Source organism: Ictidomys tridecemlineatus, chromosome X (genome assembly GCF_052094955.1).
Source record: "Ictidomys tridecemlineatus isolate mIctTri1 chromosome X, mIctTri1.hap1, whole genome shotgun sequence".
NCBI lineage: Eukaryota > Metazoa > Chordata > Mammalia > Rodentia > Sciuridae > Ictidomys > Ictidomys tridecemlineatus.
In genome coordinates this window covers 26,932,945-26,958,893 of record NC_135493.1, presented here as the reverse complement: position 1 = coordinate 26,958,893, position 25,949 = coordinate 26,932,945, and the positions used below count along the sequence as shown (strand labels likewise).

The 25,949-nt window shown below is 35.0% G+C and overlaps 1 protein-coding gene and 1 pseudogene across 10 annotated transcripts in view; one reads left to right on the top strand and one right to left on the bottom strand.

The window, feature by feature from the left end:
• Positions 1 to 21,689, top strand: part of LOC101972538 (tyrosine-protein kinase Fer-like) — a 34,068-nt pseudogene extending 12,379 nt beyond the window's left edge.
• Thoc2 (THO complex subunit 2) overlaps positions 11,819 to 25,949 on the bottom strand; it is a 123,453-nt gene continuing 109,322 nt past the window's right edge. For 6 of the 10 annotated variants that reach the window (XM_021722374.3, XM_078034309.1, XM_005319342.5 and 3 more), the window contains one exon: positions 18,918 to 21,404. The gene's annotated coding sequence lies outside the window, so the exon portion shown is untranslated. Of the gene's footprint in view, positions 12,104 to 18,917; positions 21,405 to 25,949 lie in introns of those variants that run through there. The other 4 variants (XM_078034308.1, XM_078034311.1, XM_021722375.3 and 1 more) reach the window with 2 other exon arrangements.

Here is a 25,949-nt window from a genome sequence, read left to right as displayed (position 1 = left end):
TGAGCATGAATATCTGTGTCTATCCTACCATAGTATTTTCAAGGCAGATAACTTGTGTTCTATTTTTACAAGTACATAAATGGAAATTTTTGCCTTCAGATGGCTCATACCCAGAGCCTTCCCCATATCTAATTTAGATGATGTGTATGATACTTGGCACTTTTGCATTCATAAGACCTAGATGAGATTTTGAACTTAAGTTGATGTTTTTAATGGAGTGAGATATTGGGGAACACTGGGATGGGATGAATGTATTTTGCATGTGAAAAGGGCACAAATCTTTAGATTCAGAGGTCAGATTATAGTAGATAAATAACACCCCACTCAAGATGTCCACATTCTAAACTCAGAGCCTGTGAGTATATTAATGTACAAGGCAAAAAACAAAAAGGAAACTTTGCAGATGTCATTAAGTTAAGGATCTTAAAATGGGGAGATTATCCTGTATTATCTGGGACAGCCCAATATAAGACAAAGGTCCTTATAAGAGGGAGGCAGAGCCAGGTGCAATGGAACCTACCTGTAATGCCAGCTAGTGGGGAGGCTGAGGTAAAGATTGAAAGTTCAAGGCCAGCCTGGGCAACTTAATGAGAACCCATCTCAAAATCAAAGGTTAAAAAAGGGAATAGGGATGTAGCTCAGTAGTAGAGTGCTTGCCTAGCATGTACCAGTCATAGTATCAAAAAATAAAATAAGACAGAAGCAGAAGGGTCAGAATCAGAGGAAAAAGATATGATGATGGAAGGTGGGATGTCAGAAAGAAAGATCTGACAAGGTGATGCAGCTGGCTTTGAAGATGGAGGGCAGGTGCCCCTAGAAGCAGGGAATAAAGCAAGTAATAACTTTTGTACTAGAGCATCCAAAAGGCTGCCAATACCTTGTATTCAGTCCAGTGATACTGATTTCAGACATCTGACCTACAGACCCATAAGATTGTATTGTTTTAAGCCACTGATTTTCTGGCATTTGTTATAGCAGCAATAGGAAACTAATGCAGTACCTTAAGAATATATCTTTATAGCTTAGCTACTGTGAGTTGAGCTGCTATAAACATTGATGTGGCTGCATCACTATTGGGTATATACAGAGGAATGGTATAACCAGGTCAAATGGTTGTTCCATTCTTACTTTTATCAGGAATCTCCATTCTGCTTTCCAGAGTAGTTGCACCAATTTGCAGTGCCACAAGTGTACCTTTTCCCCCGCATCCTAGCCAACACTTATTATTGCTTGTATTCTTGATTATTGTCATTCTGACTAGATTGAGATGAAATTTCAGTGTAGTTTTAATTTGCATTTCTCTAACTGCTAGAGAGATTGAACATTTTTCATTTATTTGTTGACTATTCATATTTCTTCTTCTGTGAAGTGCTTGTTCATTTTCTTTGCCCTTTTATTGATTGGGTTGTTTTGTTTTATTTTTGGTGTTAAGTTTTTAAAGTTCTTTATATATCCTGGAGATTTATCCTCTGAGGTGCAGATGGCAAAGATTTTATACCATTCTGTGGGTTCTCTCTTCATACTCTTTGTTTTCTTTGTTGTGTGTCCTTCAACAGATGAATGGATAAAGAAAATGTAGTATATATATACACAATGGAATATAACTCAGCTATAAAAAAGAATGGCTTTATGACTTTTGCCAGTAAATGGATGGATCTGGAAACTATCAGGCTAAGTGAAATATGCCAGTCCCCTAAAAACAAAGGTTGAATGTTCTGATATATGGATGCTAACACAACAAGGGGGAACAGGGGAAGAATAGAAGTTCAATGGATTAGACAGAGGGAACAAAGTGAAAGGAGATGGGGCAGGAATAGGAAAGACAGTGGAATGAACTTTACATAACTATCCTATGTTCATATATGAATACATGACCAGGGAAACTCCACATCATCTACAACCACAAGAATGGGATCCTAAATAGAGTAAGTCATTCTCCATGTATGTATAATATGTCAAAATACACTGTATTGAGAATTTCTCAATTCTCACTGATGTGGCTCAGTAGTCAAGTGCCCCTGAGTTCAGTTCCAAGTACACCACCCAAAAAAGTGTTAACACATTAAAGCTTCTGCCATTCTTCTTTTAGTTTTTGCTTTTGACTTACACAAGGGTACTTTCTGTCATATTAAAAAAGAATATGGCATATACCTAAAAAGAACAAAAAATATATCTCTATCAGGATTCAGAAATTTCTCAATTCTTTTACTGAGATATTCCAAAATATCTTTCCAAATGGCATTGTGCTTTATCAACTTTTGAATATTTTATGTCATTTGTACTTGAATTTCAATTATCCACAGTTATAGAGTACTTAAAACATCATTATATCCTTGTTGCAAGATTTTAAAAGCCTTATAACGGGCAGACTATCTTATTAGACAATAATGTCTAATATAAAATATAAAGTAGGAGGCTGAAGCGGGAGAATCACAAGTTCAAAGCCAGCCTCAGCAACTTAGGGAGGCTCTAAGCAACTCATCAAGACCCTGTCTCTAAATAAAATACAAAAAAGGGCTGGGGATGTGGCTCAGTGGTTAAGTGCCTCTGGATTCAATCGCCAGTAACAAAAAATAAATAAAATACACATGTCTTTTAGAACTTCAAGTATTATGGAGGCTGCTATTCACTTATTAAGGGAAAAAGCCACCTATCTTGCATATCTCTCAATGTCTTTAAAGAATTTATACAGCCCTTTATTCTAACCATTTTAAAAATCAAATATAAATATTTTATTGAAAACATTAGTGTCAAACTAAACTTGCTGAATATCCTAACCATTCTTAACAGCTAAATTGTCCTGCTGACAGTAAATGTTCTTCAACAGGAGTTACAACCATCAAATGGCTTGTTTCAGTGTGTTGAATAAAGTCACTGATAAATGGTTTTCACTTGGTAAAAATGCTGAAATAGGAGTAATGCCCAATAATCACCAACCAGTTGATGTTGGTCACAGACAATGTATAATAATGGGGTTGTATTTAGTGTCTGGCTTATTAATTTCCCATTTTGTTTTCTTGTTTATTCTAATAATTCTTTGTAAGCCAGTTTAAATAAATGTCACATTTGTTAATTTTGATGTTTTTCTAAGTGTTCATGTAATAATTAAATTCAGATATGTTTGATTCCCATGAAATTTCTGGGTTTTGAAGAATGCCACTTTTCATTGTAGCTTCTGAAGGGAATACACTTTCACTTAAAACTTTAATAATTGCAACTGCTATTTTTTTTTTAGCAATCTGAAATAGTATTGAAGCTCTTCGTATCTGTCTTTCAGACACTGATTTAGTTCAGTTTTGATTTTCAGGTATCTCAAGTAAACATAGCTTTTTGGTGCTTTTGGAGTCTTAATGACTTAATATATTCATCTAGTCTATTTTGTTGAAAAGAGTTTAGAAGCAAAACAATAAGCTTTTATCTTGGAATAGACTAATGAGAATCATATCACAGTTTAATTTAACCATTTATGATATAGAATCTATATTCTGTTTTATTTTCTATAAATACCACTATGATAATGATTTGGGGGAAAATGTGTCTTTCAGTAAGCAATGTTGAATAAAATTATTGTACATCATAATAGACCACAATGAAAGATTACAGTTTTGTAAAAATATTTTTTTAGTTGTAGGTGGACACAATGCCTTTATTTTTATTTATTTATTTTTATGTAGTGCTGAGGATTGAACTCAGTGCCTTACCCATGCTAAGTGAGCACTCTACCACTGAGCCACAACCCCAGCCCCAAGATCATAGTTTTTATTGAAGTCAATGAATTATAACCTACATATGTGCTTTGTTGACAATACAAATTATATTTTATTATCACTTTAATTTTCTGCTTTTTTCAATTTTTCTTATGGTATGTAGGGTGCTTATAATCTCTCCTTCTGTTGTCAGCTTAATTATCTATATTTTCTTGATTACAGTGTTTATCTTCCTTAATTTCATGATTTTTAAATTTTCAGAGTGTTTAGTTTCTATTGTGATATAATAAGAGTATTTTTGCCAGGCATGTGGCACACACCTATAATCCCAGCAGCACGAAAGGCTGACATAGGAGGATGGTGATTTCAAAGCCAACCTCAGCAACAGTGAGGGGCTAAGCAACTCAGTGAGACCCTGTCTCTAAATAAAATACAAAATAGGGCTGGGGATGTGGCTCAGTGGTCAAGTGCCCCTGAGTTCAATTCCAAGTACCCCACCCAAAGAAAGTGTTTTTAACACATTAAAGCTTCTGCCATCCTTCTTTCTTTTAGTTTTTGCTTTTGACTTACACAAGGGTACTTTCTGTCATATTCAAATTTTGATTGGTCAGTATTTCTGAATAAAGATACACAATATAAAATTCATTCACAAGAACTATTGACATGATTTTGCATCATATTGAGGTACATAATTGTGCATTGTAGATCAGAGTACTCTTACTACTCCATGTATACAGATAAATATGTATAGGTGTTTTTCTACTGGAACATTTGTTTCTTTGAGTCATTTTGCATACTATTCCACACAGAACTGCCATACTTCATTTGGACATGTATCATACTACTAAAACACACTCTGATACACTGGAATGCATAAAACATAAGACTTTATACATATAGTCATTGCTTGTAGTACTGAAGATTTGGGCCTTACAAACAGAAATTCTGATGTATTCCTTTTAATTATATTTCCATCAAAAAAGAAAATGTTTATGGTATACTTATGATCATTTATGCTACATTATTTGTTTTATTTCTGACAGACTAGAATTTATGTTTTAGTTAGACATTGATAAAAACAAACCCAAATACATATAAAACTTTATATGTCTGGTGATAGGACTTTCTAAAGGTAAGCTTCTAGCTGAGTACATTTTAAACCTTGTTTCTCCTCCATTAATCACATGTTCTCTGTGCCAGCACTATAAGTACATTTGTTATTTCTGCACAAATTTGACTACATTTGGGCAGAGTGAAGATTCCAGGAAGACAACCTTACTGTGGTAATAATCTTGCTATATAGAGAAATTATTTTGCACTAAACCCCAAAACATGTCCATCAAGTGTATTCATTAGCCAGACCCCAAAATTTCCCACAGTCCAGTCCAAGACCTATCCAATATGAGGGAAAATATGATGGATAAGTTAGAATGGAAAGAGATGGCAGTCTTAAATTATTTTTGCTAAAATATTTAACTTCTACAAGTGTTACAAAAACATATGACTATGGAAACACATTGCTAGGGCTCCTCTAGGCTCTTAGAAGGGACTCATTTGCTTCATGGTAAATTCACCTTTGGTTCACACAACAGCCAAAGCGATTTTAAAAACTATAAACTATTTGTGCCTCTCCCTTACTTTATAGCTTCTGATGACTAACCACTGTTTTTAGATTAAAATACAAGCTCTTGCCAGGCACAGTGGCACACACCTATAATTCTATCAACTTGAGGGGTTGAGGCAGGAGAACAGTAAATTAGGGCCAGCCTGGGCAACTTAGTGAGACTCTGTCTCAAAATAAAATTTAAAAAGGTCTGCAGATGGGCTGGGGTTGTGGCTCAGTAGTAAAATGCTTGCCTAGATGCAGGAGACACTAGGTTCAATCCTCAGTACCACATTAAAAAATGAAATAAAAATACTGTGTCATCTACAACTAAAAAATATTTTTAAAAAGCCTGGGAATATAGCTTAATGATAAAGACCCCTGGGTTCAATGTCACTACCAGAAAATAATTTAAATAATTTAAAATAAAATGCAAACTCCTTACCAAACCTGATCTGTTCTTTTCTGTGTCTCTAACTCTACTGCTGATATTTGCCCTGTCCATTACACATTATCCACACGACATACTCCTGTATGCTTATTAAAACCCCAATAATCCCCTCCTCTTTGTGTCAGATTCTTCCTGTATTGAGTACAAGAAAGTTTAAGAATCTGTTGGTAAAGTACACTGACTGTAAACTTTGCTCTTTCTAGTATACTTTAATCAAATAATATATAAAAGCCTGCTATCCCTTAAGCACTAACTTGTAAATTTAAAAACGAACAAAGAAAGGAACCAGAGCTTCTTGGAGAAATGGTTGGTTGATTCTAGGCATGGGGCAGGAAATATATAAAATGAGTCTGGAAATACTTGTTCACACCAGAAAACAAGGATGCCATCAATGACTAGAGAGGTCATCTCAAAAGACATAGGAGACAAACTGAAAGAATCAATGAGGTTAATAACTCTAATGCATTGAAACACATTAAATGTTTAAATCCATGAGTTAATACAAATTTCAAGTATACAATATTGGTCATTTTGGAAAAAAACAATGAATTAATTTATTATTGTGAAAACAGATAAATGCGGGGGGCAAAATCAAATATTTATCCTACCTTTCCTGTAAAACTGTACCTACCACTTGAAAAAATAATAGTTATGGGGAAGTTCCACTCATTATAAAAGTGCTCCAGCTTTTAAATGAAAAAGAAATGATAGAGTTATCATATCACCCATTTTGCAACACCTAACAAATTAATACATTTAGGTATTGATCATCAACTTCTACTAATATCACACCAAAAAAGGAACCACAAATCTAATATTCTTTGTGATAAAATGTACAACATCTCTAATGAAATATTCTTGTTTAAAAGGGGGGGGGGTGGATAGAGAGGAGAGTAAAGAGAAAGAAGGGGAGGGGGAAGAGGAAGAACAGTGATGACAAAAGAATATAGTTACTATTAGCACAAATAGCAAAATCCAAGCAGTGGACTTTCTTTGGGAAAAATAATCTAGTTTCTAAATAATTTTAATAAACTAGTAAATAATTTCAAGAAAAATAAAAAGAAATAGAAGAGAATCATAAGGTAAGAGGCTTAACAGACATATGATCCTAACTTTTAAAAACATGACTACAAGAGAAATAAAAACATATGTCCATACAAAAACCTTCCCTGTTGGTAGGACTGAAAATAAGTACAACTTGGGAAAGCAGTATGGAGATTCCTCAAAAGACTAGGAATAGAGACATCCTATGAACCAGCTATCCCACTCTTCAGTGCCTGTGTAAAATAACTAAAATCAGGACACTACAGTGATACAGGCACATCAATGATTAGATCTGTGCAATTCACAATTACCAAGTTAGGGAATCAGCCCAGCTGCCTGTCAAGAGATGAATGGATAAAGAAAATGTAGTGTGTATATATTCACAATGAAGTTTTACTGAGCCATAAAGAAGAATGAAATTGTGGCATTTGCTAGTAAATGGATGGAACTGAAGAACATTATGCTAAGTGAAATAAGCAAGACTCAGAAAGTCGAGGGTCAAATGTTTTCTCTCATATGCAGAAGCTAGAGCATAATAAGGAAAAAGAAGGGGAAGGATTAGATATCACAAAAATAGAGGAATGATCAGTGGAGTAAAGGAAAGAGATACTGGGGGAAGGTGCAAGGACAGGAAAAAGCAGCCACACAGAATGTATTTAACAAAATACACTATGTACTTATATAAATATATCAGTGAATTGCACCTTCATATATAACTATAAAGCACCACTTTAAAAAAACAATAAATAAATAGAAGGAATACCCGTAGAATAGAAGGGAACAAGAGGAGAGAGAAAGGGAAGCAAATAGGAAGCACTGGGGATTGAAATGAAGCATATTAAATTCCACGCATTTATGTCAAAATTCACCCCACTGTTTCAGTCAGCTTTTTGGCCACTGTGACCAAAAGACCAGACAAGAACAATTAGAGAAGGAAAAATTTATTTGGCTCACAGTTTCAGAGGTCTCAGTCCATAGATGGCCAACTCCATTGCTCTGGGCCCAAGATGAGGAAAAACATCATGGTGGAAGTATGTGGAGGAGGTAAGCAGCTCAGGACATGGCAATCAGGAAGCAACAAGAATTCTCCTCACCAAGGACAAAATACTAACCCCAACATCATGCCCCCAGTGACCCAGCTTCTCCAGCCACAACCTACCTACCTACAGTTACCACCCAATTATCCATAATAGTAAATTAATGCACTGATTAAAGTTCTCATAATCCAATTATTTCACCTCTAGAATTTCTTGCATTATTTTACACATGAGCTTTTGGGGGACACCTCATATCTAAACCATAATATCCACTATTGTGTATAACTACAATGCATTGATAAAAGCATTTTTAAAAATTTGAAAACTACTTGTACCTCAATGTTCACAGCAGCATTATTTAGCCCAAAATAAATATAACTTAACTGTCTATCAACTGATAAATGGATAAATAAAATGTAGCATATTCATATAATGGAATGTTATATAACAGAAAAGGAATGAAAGATGGCACATGCCTGTAACCCCAGCTACACAGGAGGTTAAGGATGATCACAGGTTTGAGGCCAGTCTGGGAAACATAGTGAGACCCTGTCTCAAAATTAAATTTGAAAAAGGGGTGGGAGTGAAGCTCAGTGGTAGAGCACTTTCCTAGCATGAGCAAGGCCTGGGTTCAATACTCAGTAAAATGAATGAATGAATGAATGAATGAGGTTGGGCGCAGTAGCACATGTCTGTAATCCCAGCAGCTTGGGAGGCTGAGGCAGGAGGATCACGAGTTAAAAATCAGCCTCAGCAAAAGCGAGGTTCTAAGCAACTCAGTGAGGCCCTGTCTCTAAATAAAATATAAAAATAGAGCTGGGAATGTGGCTCAGTGGTTGAGTGCCCCCAAGTTCAATCCCCGGCACCCCCACAAGAAAATATAAAGGAAGTACTGATCAGTGCTACAGCATGAATGAACCTTGAAAATATTATGCCAAGTAAAAGAAGCCAGTCATAAAATACTACATATTGTATGGCTTCATTTATGTGAAATGTCTAGAATAAGTAAATTATAAGAATAGAAAGTAGATTAGGGGTTGCCTACAGTGGGGAAATTGGAGAGAAATGAGAGAAAGGATCACTACAAGTAGGCGATTTCTTTTTAGGGTGATGAAAAAGTTCTAAATTGATTATGGTGAAAGTTATACAACTTCAAAGATATGTTAAAGGCCACTGAATTGTATACATCAAATGGGTTAATTGTGTATAATGTACATTATATCTTAATAAAGTTGTTTTAAAATTATGACATTTATGAAATCATCAGAAATTTGAACATTGGCTATATAAAGATATATAACTGTTGATATTTTAGTTGACAATGGTCATGAGTATTATTAAATAATCCATTTTTAGAGAAAAATACTAAATTATTTACAGCTGAAATTATGTGACATATAAGAAGTGCTTCAAAATAATTTAGGAGAAAAGTGAGAATATAGATGCAACAGATTGATCATAATAGTTTAAGTTAAGTGATGTGTACATAGAAGTTCACTATACTATTCTTCTTTTTACTTTGCTTAAAATTTTTTCATCAAATTTCATTTCAATGATTTAAAATAATACTCCAGAAGGACTGATCTTTAGTCATTGTATACAAAAGTCATCCTGTGAGTCAGACTGATGTTTTACCTAAAGGGAGAAGACAGTCTCATTGCTAATAATCCATGAAGAAAAATGAAGACTAGAAAGTCAGGCTTAGACTGACTCCTGATGTGGTAGAGTACTAATGTAACTAGTATGTAATTTGTAATCCTAGGTTGGTGAAGATTGGTTATCCACATAAACACAAACATCCGGAAGAGTCAAAGGCAAAAATCTAATAAGACACAAAATATACAAATTACTTTTTAAATTAATAAATTTAGCCATTTAAAAAATTAATAATTTCTTTTCACACTTAAACTAAAAGTAGGCCAGAGACTTGAAAAAGGTATTTGTAAAACAAATAACTTTGTAAAAAAAAACAGACCTTTTTATCCTGAATATATCAAAAACTGCTAAAATTCAACAAGGGAAAGACAACCTAACAGAAAACTGGGTAAAAGATTTCAATGGGCACTTTGTAAAAGAGAGTATTCAAATGAGTAATAAGCATATAAAAGGTACACAACTTTTTTTAATCCATTCATCTATTGAAGGGCATCTAGATTGGTTCCACAGTTTAGCTATTGTGAATTGTGCTGCTATAAACATTGATGTGGCTATGTCCCTGTAGGATGCTGTTTTTAAGTCCTTTGGGTATAGTCCAAGAAGAGGAATAGCTGGGTCAAATGGTGATTCCATTCCCAGATTTCCAAGGAATCTTCATACTGCTTTCCATATTGGCTACACCAATTTGCAGTCCCACCAGCAATGTATGAGTGTGCCCTTTCCCCTACATCCTCACCAACACTTATTGTTGGTGTCTTCATAATAGCTGCCATTCTGACTGGAGTGAGATGATATCTTAGAGTAATTTTGATTTGTATTTCTCTAATTTCTGGAGATGATGAACACTTTTTCATATATTTATTGATTGATTGTATATCCTCTTCTGAGAAGTGTCTGTTCAGGTTCTTGGCCCATTTGTTGATTAGGTTATTCATTTTTTTGTGTGTGTGTGTGCTTAGGTTTTGAGTTCTTTATATACCCTAGAGATTAGTGCTCTATCTGACATGTGAGGGGTAAAAATTTGCTCCCAGGATGTAGGCTCTCTGTCCACCTCACTGATTGTGGCATATATACACAATGGAATTTTACTCAGCAATAAAAGAGAATAAAATCATGGCATTTGCAGGTAAATGGATGGCATTGGAGAAGATAATGCTAAGTGAAGTTAGCCAATCCCCCCAAAAACAAATGGCAAATGTTTTGTTTGATATAAGGAAGCTGATTCATAGTGGGGTAGGAAGGGGGAGCATGGGAAGATTAGATGAATTCTAGACAGGACAAAAGGGTGGGGGGGGGAATAGAGGGGGCAGGGTGGAATGTGATATCATTATCCAAAGGACATGTATGAAGACACAAATTGGTGTCAACACACTTTATATACAACCAGAGATATGAAAAATTGTGCTGTATACATGTAATAAGAATTGTAATGCAGTCTGCTGTGATTTTTTTAAAAAAATCAATAAAAAGGTATACAACTCATTAGTCATCAGAGAAATATAAATTGACACATAAATACACATCCATCAGAAAGGCTAAAATGAAGAAAAAATAGAATATACTGTGTATTAACAAGGATATAGAGCAATTGGAATTGAAATATATTGCCATTAGGATATAAATTGGTGCAACCACTTTAGACAACTGTTTGACACTGTCCACTAGAGCATAATACGTATATGTATACCCTATAGTTATACAATTTCAATTCAAGGTAAGTACCCAAAAGAAATCCATGCATATACTCACCAAAAGATTTATACAATACCATTTATATCAACACTATTTGTAATAGCCAATACCTAAAAATGGCAACATACTCATCAGCAAAGAAAGAATACATACATATAACAGTGAGAATGTATGATCTATAACTTCACATAAGAGGTGAACCCCCAAAACTTAATATCGAATGAAAGAAGACAGACACAAAGAATACATACTGTATGAATGCACCTACCTAAAGTTCAAAACCAGGCAATTTCATTATAAATGATAGAATCAAGAGAGTGGTCACACTTGGCAGAGGGGGTGGGAAAGTGATATAAGAGGAGGCTTCTAGAGTTTGCAATTCCTTGTATTTTTATTGAATGATGGTTATAGCTGTGCTTATTTTTGCAAAAGTGAACAGTTATTATAATTTTTCTGTATGAAACACTTCAACTAAAATTATCAGTTTTTTAGGGTGAAAGACTTAAAATTATTATTTTTAAAAAAGATGAAACACTAAAAATAACCTAATATACAGAGTTCTACTCCTTTAGAATCTTCTAACTTTCTCCTACAGTAGTTATTCTCACTCAGTTTTAGGGACAAGGAATCTGAAAACAAACAGCTTTATTAAGGTTTAACATATATAAGATGAAATTCATCAATTGTAATGAAAGGGAATAGTTTAATGACAGAGTAAGTGCCAAGCCCTCTGACAAGCAAGATACAGACATAAACTTGACACAGTCCTTGTCATTAACAATGAAAATAAGATTAAGAGGTAAATTGGGGCTGGGGATGTGGCTCAAGCGGTAGTGCGCTCGCCTGGCATACGTGCAGCCTGGGTTCGATCCTCAGCACCACATACAAACAAAGATGTTGTGTCCGCCGAAAACTAAAAAAAAATAAATATTAAAAAAATTAAAAGGTGAAATTGATTTTTTTTTAAAAAAAGAGGTAAGTCAACAATCACTGAAAAGTTAGTGTAATCTTTCAGTAGGGCACGGTGGCAAAGGCCCAGTGGCTCAGGAAGTTGAGGCAGGAGGATAAAAAGTTCAAAGCCAGCCTCAAGAACTTAGCAAGGCCCTAAGAAAATTAGCAAGACCCCGACTCAAAATCATCATCATCATCAAAGGGCTAAGGATACGGCTCAGTGGTAAAGCACCTCTGGGTCCAGTTCCCAATACAAAAAAGAAAAAGATATTTCATACCTCACTGACTTTCATGCCTCACCAAAGTAAAGAATATTTCAGACATCTACTTATTACTTAGAGAAGGAAATTAGACTTTGAGCCAGTAGGTAGTTAGAATTTCCTTGGACATATCTCACAGGAAGCAGAGGGATATGACCCTTAAAATATTCCTAATGACTTCAACATACTAGCTTTAAAATGATTGGAAGAATGACTATATGTAAGGTCCACTTGGTTGCTATCTTCTACTGCCCCAAAATGTTCTTCTCCAAAGATTAACATATTCCTGTTCCCAGCACGTTGGAAGAACTGAATAAATAAACAGATCCTGGGAGCCTGGATCATGTAAATTACCTCGATAGTATTATTTTAATCATAAAGAGAACGCATTTAAAAAAATTAAACTCTTAGTATTTTTCAAAGTTGCTCTAAACCCACTCTTTCTCAAACTAATGACAATTACCACCAAAAGAAAAAATTACAGGAATCTTTTTCATCTTCCATCAAAATAATTATACAAATTTTAGGAAATCTTCTCTATTATTTACCCAGATTATAGAAAAGGGGTGGCAGACCTTATAATGTAGGGACCAACCTAGAAATTCATTTGCTCAGGTTCCCTGATGGAAAAACATTTCTGATTAGCTGACTAGCCATCTTCAATGTATCAATAATTTGGGTTCCAAAAAAATGTATCTGCATGTCAACTGTTTCAAATTCAGAACATATTTTCCCATATAAACAAAGGATGGTTAGTATCTCAGATCAGCTCCCAAGTCTATGACTTATAAATTGACCTCAACCATAACACTACCAGTACTAGTCTGGGTCCCAAGAGCAATAGGCTGCAGTACAGGAGAGAAAAGTCTCTTCCTTTCCATTGCTGAGCACTTCAGAAAAAAGTTTCCCAAAGGGCCAAGCCCAGGTCTTCTAATATTCCTCTCCAAATGTGTTTCTCTCTCCCACATCCCTCGTGACTACCATAACCCCTACTTTAGAGCTTGGGTTGAGGGAGAGGGAAGCAGGCTGAGCAACAGCTGACTCAGCTATGATATCTGGTATGTAAGACATGGACATCACCTCTAGAAAAACTGATATAGAGAAAGGATTCTGCCAGGCACATGCCTATAATCTCAGCAGCTTGGGAGGCCTCAGCAACTTAGCAAGGTGCTAAACAACTCTTGTGATCCTGTCTCTAAATAAAATACAAAAATAGGTCTAGGGATGTGGCTCAGTGATTGGGTGCCCCTGAGTTCAATCCCCAGTACCAGAGGAGGGGGGATTCTGTTTATGGGATATGGGCGCACAAGATGGGATTAGTCATAAAGGACAAGAGAAAAATTCTGTTACCAAAACCTGCCTGCAAGGTTGAAGCAGGACCAACAGCAAATCTAATGCTGAACCTACTAAATGATTTATCTAGCACTTTTTACACTCCTCCAGCCCAGGGACAGAATGCTTACATAAATTTCACTTGCCACCGGTACATTTTCCAGGAAAAAAAAAAATAAGAACAAAATTCAGTCTTGAACACAACTCCAATCATAGAAAAGTGAACTATCATTGATGAAAGTTAATGGAGAAGGATGTTTAAGTTGTCAGAAGCAGCTCTAAACTTCAAATCGCTTATTTTGGTAATTGATGCTTGCTGGCAATACATATCTATGTGACTGAAGGTAGTGAAGGTTGTTTAAAGAAGGCTAGGGGTCAGTGAACAACAGCAGCATGAACTAGCAAAGTTGATGAACTCTAATCCCAGGTCAGAGGCTGATGTTCTTGCTTTTAAAATATTCTTTGCTACCCATGGGTTGTGTGGGGCCTAATATACTTATCATCCACAGAAATAAGTCTCTAAATGAATCTGTCCCAAGTAAGGACAGAGATGTTGGAATTTCATGCTGGTTATACACTGTCATTCTCAAATATTATTTACTCCATTACAATCACATGAAGAAGTGTTTTTCTTGAATTCTCCAGGAATTCACCCTTAAGAGATACTGATTCAATATATCAATATGTTTAAGTGGAGGTTTCCTAAAGCTTTTCAATTAATTCTGATGCTTCCCAGTATGGAAACTAGTATAAAATATTGCCAATAATAACAAAACTGCTGTCAGTGTTTTAGGAGGTCCTATTTTTGGTGTTTTGCCTGTAATGTTAAGATTTAATTCATTAGAAAAAGGGCACATTTGAAAACTAGATGAGGAATGTAGGTCAGTTAGTATAGTTCATTTTTTTTTACAGAGCAATAGAAATGGACAAGGAAAGTCATCTTGACATAGAGGCAACGAATTTTCAATTACCTATAAGCATACCACAAGTATAATTAACAGTAGTCTTGAGGAAGCATGAATATCCAAAGGGTTAGAATTTGCATCCTGAATCTGATCCAGTCTTGGGCCAGTGCAATTCACAGATTGGCATGAAAGACTCTGTGCAGTATCAGAACTGGTCTTGATTCTAAACTCAACATTCTCTTTCCAACAATGCCAATTTAGGATTAAGCCAGACACCAGAGGACCTATGCTTTCTAGATCTAAGTAAAAGTGGACTGGCTTCCTGAAAATCCAAATCCTTCACGACGCCCTCCAATATCAACCAGTTGTAAACAACACTTCCCAAATTCTTCTTAATTTAGGTAATTCTTACCCAGTATTCATCATCCTCTTCAAATTTAACTGGTATGAATATCTTACTCATTTTACATCATTTCCTCCTTTTACCTTGTAAACATTCTGCTTTATTACTGATGTCTCTGATAAATTATCCAGGAAAGCACAAAAAGTGCCTGTATAATAGTACACATCCAGTTAAAACTCATTTCTTTGATGATGAGTACTTATCTCTGTGACAGGAGATAAGTACTATTGCATAATTCATAAAAAGTCATGAAGTCCTTAGGGCTGGGGATGTAGTTTGGTGATAGAATGCTTGCTTACCATGTGCAAGAAAGCCCTGGATTCAATCCCCAGCACTTGAAGTGGGGAAAAAAAAAAAAAACCTTTGTGAATGAAGTCCTTGAACATGGTTCAATATCACTCAGGTTAAAACAAGAAAATATTGTGAGGACAGAGGAAATAGTAGCATTTTTAAGTCTGATAACTCAAGTCCAAGGACATTTAGCTGTCATGCGACAAATAAACAGAAGTCAGCTAAGCTCGAGGCTGTCATTTTCTAGCTCCTATCCCTGAAAATGAAGGTCATTTCTTATTTGCAATCTTGTTTCTCTCAAGTTCATGTGCCCTGTGCCTAAGTGGAATCTCCTTCCCCTTTCCCTCTTCTTCCTCCATTAACTATCACCATTTAGCAAAAACATCAAAGAAATTAAGCTTTTAAAACCTAACCCATGTAAGAAATGGCAATTACAAAGCTTAAAACAGTATCAACAGTAGAAAAGCCCTATCATTTTTACATTAAGGCATATCTCCTCAGATTGCCACAAATCCCTTATTATTAATCATGCCTACTTATGTCTATAAATACAACAAAATCTGTATTCAATTAGCATGAATTAGCAACTTTTAAGCAGTTCCTCTTTTTATATTCAACTCTAGACACAAGAAAATCTCTTTGGTCCTGATGGGAAGTTAGCTCCAGAAATATTACTGTAATTTAAAAACCTTTAAAAACTTTTAAACTATGCTTCTGATGAGTGATGAGACTGAATATTAAGCAACTATTATAAGCTTTAGTCTACCTAAGAGGCAGCCTACAGATCAATACCTATAAAAATAAAAACAAAGGACAGATACAGCTTTTAAACTAATAATACTGTTTACATTAATTGTATTTTTGGAACCAAACAATAGTCATAGAAGTTTTCCAATCTTTACACACATGCTTATAAAGAATAAGGTTATCATAAATCCCAGTTTACACACTCTGTCCCTAATATTCAAAAAGAGTTTTCCTAGACCAAACCAAATAATCAAAAATCTGTTTTAGGTATTGTAGAAATATCCTTATTAGCATGAAGTGACGTGTCAGGACCACTGCAAGATATTTCCTTTTTTAAAAAAAAATTCACTGAAATAACCTGGCTTCTTCAATAATCAAAAAAAATTTCTATCAGGCCTCAGTGCCAGAAAACATCCTTTCCCACTGCAACTACCTTTTTGATTGATGGACATATCCATTGCTATAACTAACCATATTACCTTGTGTAGCCTACCAGTTTCTCAGAGCTGATTCATGTCCTAAATGTACACATTTTTGGATGTAACTTCATTTTAACTAATTTCATGCAGAAACAAAACTTCCCCATTTAAAAATACTGTACACTTTTTCATAAATCCTTTTGGAACATGGAGGGGTAGAAACTATATAACTGGCTACTAAATAAGTCTACTAGGGTTTCCACCTGTACTTAGCTTAAGTGCTTCCTTGAAATAAAAATGATCCTATATCATGGGTCAATAATAAATTGCAATAATTTGCAAGGAAAAGAAAGATGCTCTCATATCCCTATTATATAACCCAAGGTAGACTATCAACTGTCTTCCAACTTTTCACCAGCTCCAAATAGATCCAGGGTTATAAAGGTTTTAGACTTCTTTGGAACAAGACCGGGGTGGGGGGGAGGGAGAAGGGGCACAAAACATACCATCTTAGATCTTTTTTGAGAATCAGACAAAAACTATAAATCCAGGAAAGTACAAATTATCACAAAATAATATTCACTACGGGTGGGGGAGATAAATACTCCCAAGCTCAATAATAAACCTAAAGTTAAGAACACCTTTCTGGAAATGTCAAGCCTAGGTGCTCTTTAGAACTTAAAATTTTTGCATATTATACAATTTTCACGTAAAAAGTTTCAAAGATGAGTTTGAGATCAGGAATATCTCTTGGCTCACATTATTTACTCTGTACGTAAAGTAGTAAGCTCTATCTCAGCCTTGTCAACAGGTTTACTTTTCCTCAGAGCACCTCCGTTCACCTAACATACATTTATTATCTCCACTGACTAGAATGGAAGCTCCATGAGGACAGGGACTTATTTTACTCATGGTTGTTCCTCTGGTGCACAGGAGGCACTCAATATTTTTTCAATGAATTTCCTAAAGGAGATTCTACTCACTATAGTGGAATTGGCAAACTATAGCCTACATGCCAAATCTAGGCTTCCACTGGTTTTTGTAAATGAAATCACCTTTGGGACCAGAATTAATTCTTTATTCCTTTTTACCTAGAACAGAGCAAATGTTAAAAATAGCTATCATTACAGAAAAAAATACAGATTTTCTACTTCCAGCATATTTTCACACAGTTAAATCCAAAGCTATTGTGTTCCATCATCAATGCATTTATAGTAAGGCCAAAACCAAAGAGTACCTGTATTCAATAAATGGAGAACAAGTAGAAAATATTTGGATGCTAATTAGTACCAACTTTCTGATTCAAAATAATAACCATGTAATCTTTAAAATGTGAATGCAACATAGCAATTAGAAAGCTTTTCCCTTGTGTTTCAAGTGATTTTGAGGTGAACCATGGTTATTTTCTCAAAAGTCAAAAATCACTTTAATGAAATACTTTTTATGTTAGGCACATTATGGGTGCTCAACAGTGGAGTGAATAGATCACTCACAAATAATTATTCTGCATATTATCTTCCACAAATTACAATTACCTGAAAGGGGGCATCACGATTCATGCCCCTTTGTCAATTCTAAGATAGGCTCAATATTTCTTTTTTAATGTCTTTTAATATTTTTTAGTTGTCAATGGGACTTTTATTTATTTATATGTGGTGCCGAGAATCAAACCCAGTGCCTCACACATGCTAGGTAAGCACTCTACTTATCACTGAGCCACAACCCCAGCCCCTCAACATTTCTTAATTTTTTAAAAATATATATACTTTTTGTCTCTGAAAATTTTGATTTGTATAAGTATCATTGTTTCTGAAAGCTCAACATGAAGTGGATACTTCTGGGCATATGTTCAGCCCACTGCTTACTCCAAGTACACAAGTAACCAAACAAAATGTTTCGTTTTTCCATATTATAGGATAATGTTATCTGACAATAATGTAGTTTATCCACAATAAAATGGAGAAGGGCTAGGAAGCTCAATGAATTATCTTTGCTAAATTATTCTAAATAAGCAACAATATACACAATGATATACAATCATTTGAGAAAACTATTTTTTATTTAGAAAAAAAGTTTACACTGGTAGAATTCAGTAGATTAAAAAATTCTCTTTTAAAAATGTCACTGTGAAACTTTTCCAGATGAAAGTTCAGCAATACAAAGCTCCTATAGCTGTAGAATTAAAACACAATTAACTTTTGACACCCCTCCCCCAAGATTTTTGTAAATACAAGGAAAAAATGGCAAGGGACAAGTGAGCGCTATTATCTTTTTCTTTTTTAAACAGGTTTTAATGTACATGTTCTATATAAAATGATTCCTAGGCATTGCATAAAGACACTCCTTCCAATTTAAGTAATATTAAAAACAGGCCAAATAATAAATTAAAACCGAGCTTTAAAATGAGGTAAATTCAAAATGGTTCAATAATTGTTTATTTTCAGTTTCAAACAGTAAAAAGGAAGCATTTAAAATGGGGGAGGGGGGAGACTAAACTCAGGCAATATTTAGTTAACCAAAAGTGAAATTCTGTACACATGTAACCTTATTTGCTTGTTGGGAAGTGTATGCAGCACATTGTGCTAAAAATATGGAACAATCAACACTTTCAGCCATTACTGAAAATAAACATGTAGAAATTAAGCAACAAGTTAAAAATACAGTAATGCACAACTCAACAATTTTAGGTTTTCCACATGGAGCAATAAAGCAGATAACTGAATAATTTAAGGAGATGCAAATGGGCCCTCTTCATTCATAATTCTCATTCTCGGCAATCTACTCAGGAAAATAAATTTCTGGTCACAGATGAACAATTTCATTCCAATCTCACCTGAAAGAAACAAAGTGATTATATTGATAGATAAGAAAGGAAGGAAGGAAGAGAGGGTATGAGGGAAGTCAAAGGAAGAGGGAAGGAAGTAGAAGAGAGGAAGCAAGGAAGGATAGAAAGGAGGAGAGTGGGCAGGGTGGGGAAGGAAGGTAAGGAAAGGAGGAGGAAGGGAAGAAAAAAGAAGGAAGGAAAGAAGTTTAAAGAAAGAAAAGTTAGTGAGTTCCGTCAATAACAAAGACTTGAATTGAATTGCCAGAAAAGGATGAAAATATTCATGTATTTCTCATTGTCCACTCTTAGAAACCATTTGGATGGGCATACTATGTATGACTCTTTAAAAAAATACAACACTGAACAATTTGTGTATAAAGGAGTGGTAGGGGTTAGGGGAGGGGAAAAAATAGCAAGAAGTAAAACATTCCATGGGGCAAGTAATAGCTTATCAAAAATGAACAGAATACATTTACCAAAGAAAAGGAACCTATTTTACATAATTAACAAAAAAGAGGAAAATAACATCACATTTTTCACAAGGACACAATTTTAATAATGACTTATATTAAGATGCAACGTCTGCTAAATTATAAAAATTGCTTAAAAAATATATTGACTCAATTATACTCATTTCCTTTCCTTTATGTATTGACATTTTCAAATACTGCATATTGAAATAAATTCAAAACATGATCATTACAACATGTGGCAAATAACTTCATATCTGCCTAACATTTGTTCTCAAATTTTAAACTAATGCTTAACGCATTAAACTTTATTGATGAAAATACTACATTCACATATTTCATAAAACGAGAGCTAGAAGGGGCCTTAGAAAATAATCACACTTGCATGAAATGCTGACAAATAATTTACATATCATTTCTACACAGAATTCTGTTCACACCATGTATTAATCTTGACATTATCAATTATAATTGTGGATACACTGATGTTGAACTTACAATTTAATACTTAAAGTCATTGTTCCTGTTCATCAACTGATGAATAGATAAACAAAATATGATACACATTCACACAATGGAATATTATTTACCCATAAAAAGGAATGGAGTACTGATACATGCTACAACATGGATGAATCTTGAAAACATGATGCTAAGTGAAAGAACCTGGACACAAAAGGCCACAGTATTGCATGATTCCATTCATATGAAATGTCCAAAATAGGCAAATCCGTAGAAAGTACATTGTGGTTTCCAGGGGTTGGAGGAAGGGGAGAATTAAGAGTGACTGCTAACAAACATGGGGCTTCTTTTGGAAGTGAGAGAAATGTTTTGAAATTAGACAGTGGTGATGATTGCACAATATAATGAATATACTAAAAACCATTGAATTGTACACTTTAAAATGGTGAATATCTCAATTTCTTCAATTGAAAAAAAAGTAATGTTCCAATAAAGAACATCATGGTGTCCATATGACCATAATTAGTAGAATAAGAAATGGGTACTCAATCATGAAGACATCACATTAGGAGAATTACTAGGCAAGGGAAATTGTAATGACATACTTAAGGGGACATTAAAGGATAAAATTCATGTTGCTATTAAAACATGTAAAGAAGATCTTTTCCAGGAACTGAAATTAAAATTTTTACAAGAAGCCAAAATCCTCAAGTGACATAATCATCCCAACGTTGTCAAACTTATAGGAGTTCGAACACAAAGACAGCCTATCTACATCTTTAAGGAACTGGTTCCAGGACGTGGTTTCCTCTCCTTTCTGAGAAAGAAGGATGAACTAAAACTCAGTTAGTTAGTGAAATTTTCATTAGATGCTGCTTCTGGATGGCGTATCTCGAGTAAAAATTGTATGCACAGGGACCTTGCTGCAAGAAACTGCCTGGAGGTGAAAATAATGTTCTGAAAATCAGTGACTTTGGAATGTCTCATCAAGAGGATATTGGTGTATATTCATCTTCTGACTTAAAGCAGATTCCCATTAAATGGACAGCACCAGAAGCTCTTAATTATGGGAGAGATCGTTCTTAGAGTGACGCATGGAGCTTTGGCATCCTCCTCTGGGAGACCTTCAGCTTAGGGGTCTGTCCATACCCTGGAATGACAAATCAGCAAGCACAAGAGCAAGTGGAAAGAGGATACTGGATGTCAATCTCTCATCAGTGTCCAGAGAATATTACAAAATAATGCTGAAGTGCTGTGATTACAAACTTGAAAATTGCCCCTAAGTTCAATGAACTTCAGAAGAGCTAGCTATCATCAAGAAGAAAGTCACATAGCGATGAAACAGTGCCAAATTCAGTCTTTGGGACCCTATCTTCACCAGAGTTAATAGTTTTCTTCTCTTTAACATTGAATTTATATCACATTACCTGCAATATTCTTTAAAGTTTATTTTTTAAACTAACTTCTTTTTAAAAAATGTGCCATTTTAACCACTGTAAATAAGAAAGCATAGGTTCTAAATGTAAAGGGTCACAGAGATTTGTCTTTTTCACACCTAGGATTGTTGATGTTTCTCAAAAACACCGTATCCTTCAGGCTCAATTCAGTCTGCTGTCCTTCACCACAGACATCGACACTATATTGACTATGAACTGTACCACGTTTGTAGGACACATTCAAATAAAAGGTGGCCTTCTACCCCACTGAAGCAGGAATACATTTGTAAACATCATTTTACATTGGTAATTATCTGGACTTCCTAGGTTTTCCTTTTTGCTGAAATAGGTTCTGTATTAGGAAGGTTATCATTTTCCTATGTTCCACCATGCCCTCCATTAGGAAATCAGAACACTATGCATGAAAAGTCCCTTAAAGAGCACTCTCTCAAAGAGTTGAGGCAGTTGACTCTAAATGATGTTCTAAACAGTTGTGACAGAAAGAGGCAAGTTTGGAAAAGTAAGGTGGTTTGGAGAAAAGGGTAGGTGATCAAAGTGGAGAAGGCAAACAAAATCTTATCAGAGGGATGCCTTTATAAATACATGCTTATTAAGTTTATGGTCAAATACATCAAAAAGGTCCTAAGAAATGTCTCAGTAGTTCATAGATTCCTCCCTAAATAGCCATTTTGATGGCAACAAAAACATTTTAAGAGGAACTATAAAATACAAATCCACCAAAATAATACCTTACTCATGGTTAAGTGTCTTTACCTCAAAGAAGGCATCCCAGAATTGTATTCCCTGCATTTGTATTAGTGTCTGAAGCTGTCAGGATTTCATAATCCGTGTGCGTGTGTGCGTGCGTGTGTGTGTGTGTGTGTGTCTCCCCGTCCCCCACACAAAAACATACCAAGTAAAAATGCATATACAAATAAAGTCAATGTTTAAAATGTCAAGTGAACATTTATAAGGAAGAAAGAAATTATAAGGAGAAAGACTTAGGGACAGCCATACCGATTCCACTTTATACCTTCATTTGCCCTTATACTGCAACCTAAGAACTCTCGTAGCAAACAATTACTGAGATGTTCCATGTAAACAAAATGTAACAGAGTTAAAACAGGCTCTGTTGAGATGAATCTTGACTGGATCCAGGGATGCCTCTCAGAATAAATGTGTGCAGAGGACAGTAACACTCGGGCAAAGGTGGCACAGGATCCATTTGTAAGGGCTCATACCCATATTCAGATGTTTAAAAAAAAAAAAACAGTACCTTAGTGAATATTTGTCTACCTTAAGAGGAGGAGTAAGGAACAGAAAGTTCCTCCTGCCCTCAACTGTGTACTGTCTATGAATACCAGTACACAGAGCCCATATCCAGTACTTTTTAAAAGTATAAAGGATAATGCAGACAAAAATGTTTCATGTCTATCATTTCAATCTCCCAACAATAATTTCAAGCATACTTAATGATTACTACAAAATGAAATAAAAGCATAATAAATCTGCCCTCAAAACATGTTGCAACATACAAAACAACTTCTTTTTAATTAGTATGGTTTCCCCTTCTAATAAATAGTGTAAGTAAACTGAACCTACTTTTGATGGCCAAAAAATACTAAAGTGTTGCTCGTTATCAATGTTCACACTGATCCCAGAGAAAACACTACCTCTACACACAGCTTTCCATGTAAAGTGAACAGAGTATCTAAAATATCCCAAGTAATAAAGAAAACTACTTGGTTGTTTGACTAGAAGGAAAGGATACATAGCCTCTAACAAAATCACAATCTAGGAAGGTATATATTCATAGGAACCAGTGACTAGGACAAGCTCACATGTAAGCAATGGCTATCCTAACATACTCCCTACCCCAGTCCACATTATCACCATCTAGGAATAGGCCTTAGAATGGCAATACAATCTTAAAATAAGAAATCTGTGAGAGCTTAGGAAGTAAATTTCCAAGTATGGACTTAAGGTGGAGGGGATTATAAAAATCACCTGTCTATAGGGGCTATATAATGAAAACAAATGAAGTGAGATGAGTGAGGACTGACTGAGGCGAATGGTTTTAACTGTGGGCATTGGGGATGTGCAGGGTGGAAGGTCCTAGCTCTATGTGGGTTGTACCTAGGGAGATCTGATTGTTGCCATGCAGAAATCAGGACACAATGTTATCAGATGTTCTAATTCTTCAAGAAAAACTGAAATCTGGATTTGTCAAATCTTCTGATTGCTAAATTAAACTAATGTTTTTTAAAAAATTAATTTTGTGTGAGGCTAAAGAGGTAAACAGCCACAATTTGACAAGGGGCTGAGAATTTGCCAATCTTGGGTTCAGAAGATAAGAGTTTGTTTACACATATGACAATGGAGATGAGAATTTAACCAACCAAATACACTTGGCCTTGTTGGAATAGAATGTTACAGAAATATAATAAACTAAACATACAGTTGCATAGGATATGAGATGAGGATTACAAATATAAATTAAAATTGAGAAGACAAAAAATGGCTTTGCAGGACAATCTTAATAGGCAGGAATTTATTAATCTCTCTTATTTGTTTATTTATCCATTTGGGTGTTGGGGACTGAATCTCAGCACCCATTTGGGCATTTTATCACTGAGCTACCTCCCCAGGCCCTTTATTTTTATTTTGAGACAGGATCTAGCTAAGTTACTTAGGGTCTTGCTAAATTGCTAAGGTTGGCCTCAAACTTGTGATCATCAATAGGCAAGAATTTTTAAAGAGTAAGGTAGAACAAAAGGTTAAATGCAAAGCTGCTAATGTTCAAGAGACTCAATCAAGAAAGGAAAGGATATATAACCTCCAACAAAACCACAATCTAGGGAGGTAGATAAGTAACATACTTATATATGCTTATTAAATGAAATTGGACAAAAACTTTACAGGTAACAAAAGATGCAGCGAACAGGCAGAATTTGCAACTAAAAATAGCAGTCAGAACAGGAAGGCAGACTCTGAAAGGAATGTAATCGGGGTCACATTTATATATTTCTTAGTTCTAATGTGATTATTTCAATGTTTCTAAAATCAGGGTGATGGATACAAATCAATAACACTTCTCTAGCTATTCTCCTAAATTGTTCTAAAAATCAATAATGAAATCTTAAAATTAGTGACATCTTTTGTGACATATATTAGCAGCTCTCCTCTCTGTAGAATAGAAAATAAATTTAAAGTAAAGGTAGTAGATTTAGAAGCATCTTAAAGGTAGATGATGCCAATCAAAAATGATGAGATTTATGAAGGAAAGGAAAAAAAGAACCAGAAGGATTTGCCCAATAGCTGAATGAATCCAAATAGAAAGAGGCAGCCAGAAAACAAAAGACAGACAGGAAAAGGACAAATCAAGACTCTAACAAAAGTGAAGAGTTTATCCAAGAAAAAAGTATATACATAGTTGTCAGCAAGAAAACTGAAGGAGCTACATTTATCTTTACAAGAACATCTGAATCTAGAAGCTTTGCTACAAGATCAGGAGCCAAACATACAGCTTTAGCCAGCTTTTTCATGACTTTCCTCCAGAGGGATTATATAGACAGGAAAAGTACAAATTCATGGCCAGTATAAGAACAACTCAAATCTTTAGCACAATCCTCACATAAAAAATAATAATACTTAGGAACTGAATAAAAAAAGATGTATAAAAGTATGGTGAAAGTTGTAAGTGACAATGGTGGTCCCATTAAAATGAAGATCTGAGAAGTAGGATTTTTCTTTAATGGAGATCCTAGGTGAAAGCAAAATGCCAAATTAAAAGAAAGATTAAGATGGTCAGGCATGATAGCATATACCTGTAATCCCTGAAGAAAGAGTATTGCAAGTTCAAGGCCAACCTCAACAACTGGTGGGACCCTCATCAACTTAGCAAGACCCTGTCTCAAAATAAAAACATAAGGGAGCATGGTGATGCTTGCATTATAATGTCAGTGATTTGGGAGGTCAAGGCTGGAGGATTTCAAGTTTGAGGCCAGACTCAGAAACTTAGTCTAGAGTCCCTAAGCAATGTAGTGAGAGTCTACCTCAAAACAGAAAATATAAAAAATAAAATAAAATGTGCTGTGGATATAGCTCAGTGGTAAAGCAAGCCTGGGTTCAATCCCCAGTACCAAGAAATAGAAATAAAACGGACTGAGGATTTGGCTCAGTGGTAAAGCATGCCTGGGTTCAATCCTCAGTAGCAAAACAAAACAAAAGGTTAAGAATTAAAATAACAAAGTTTAAGT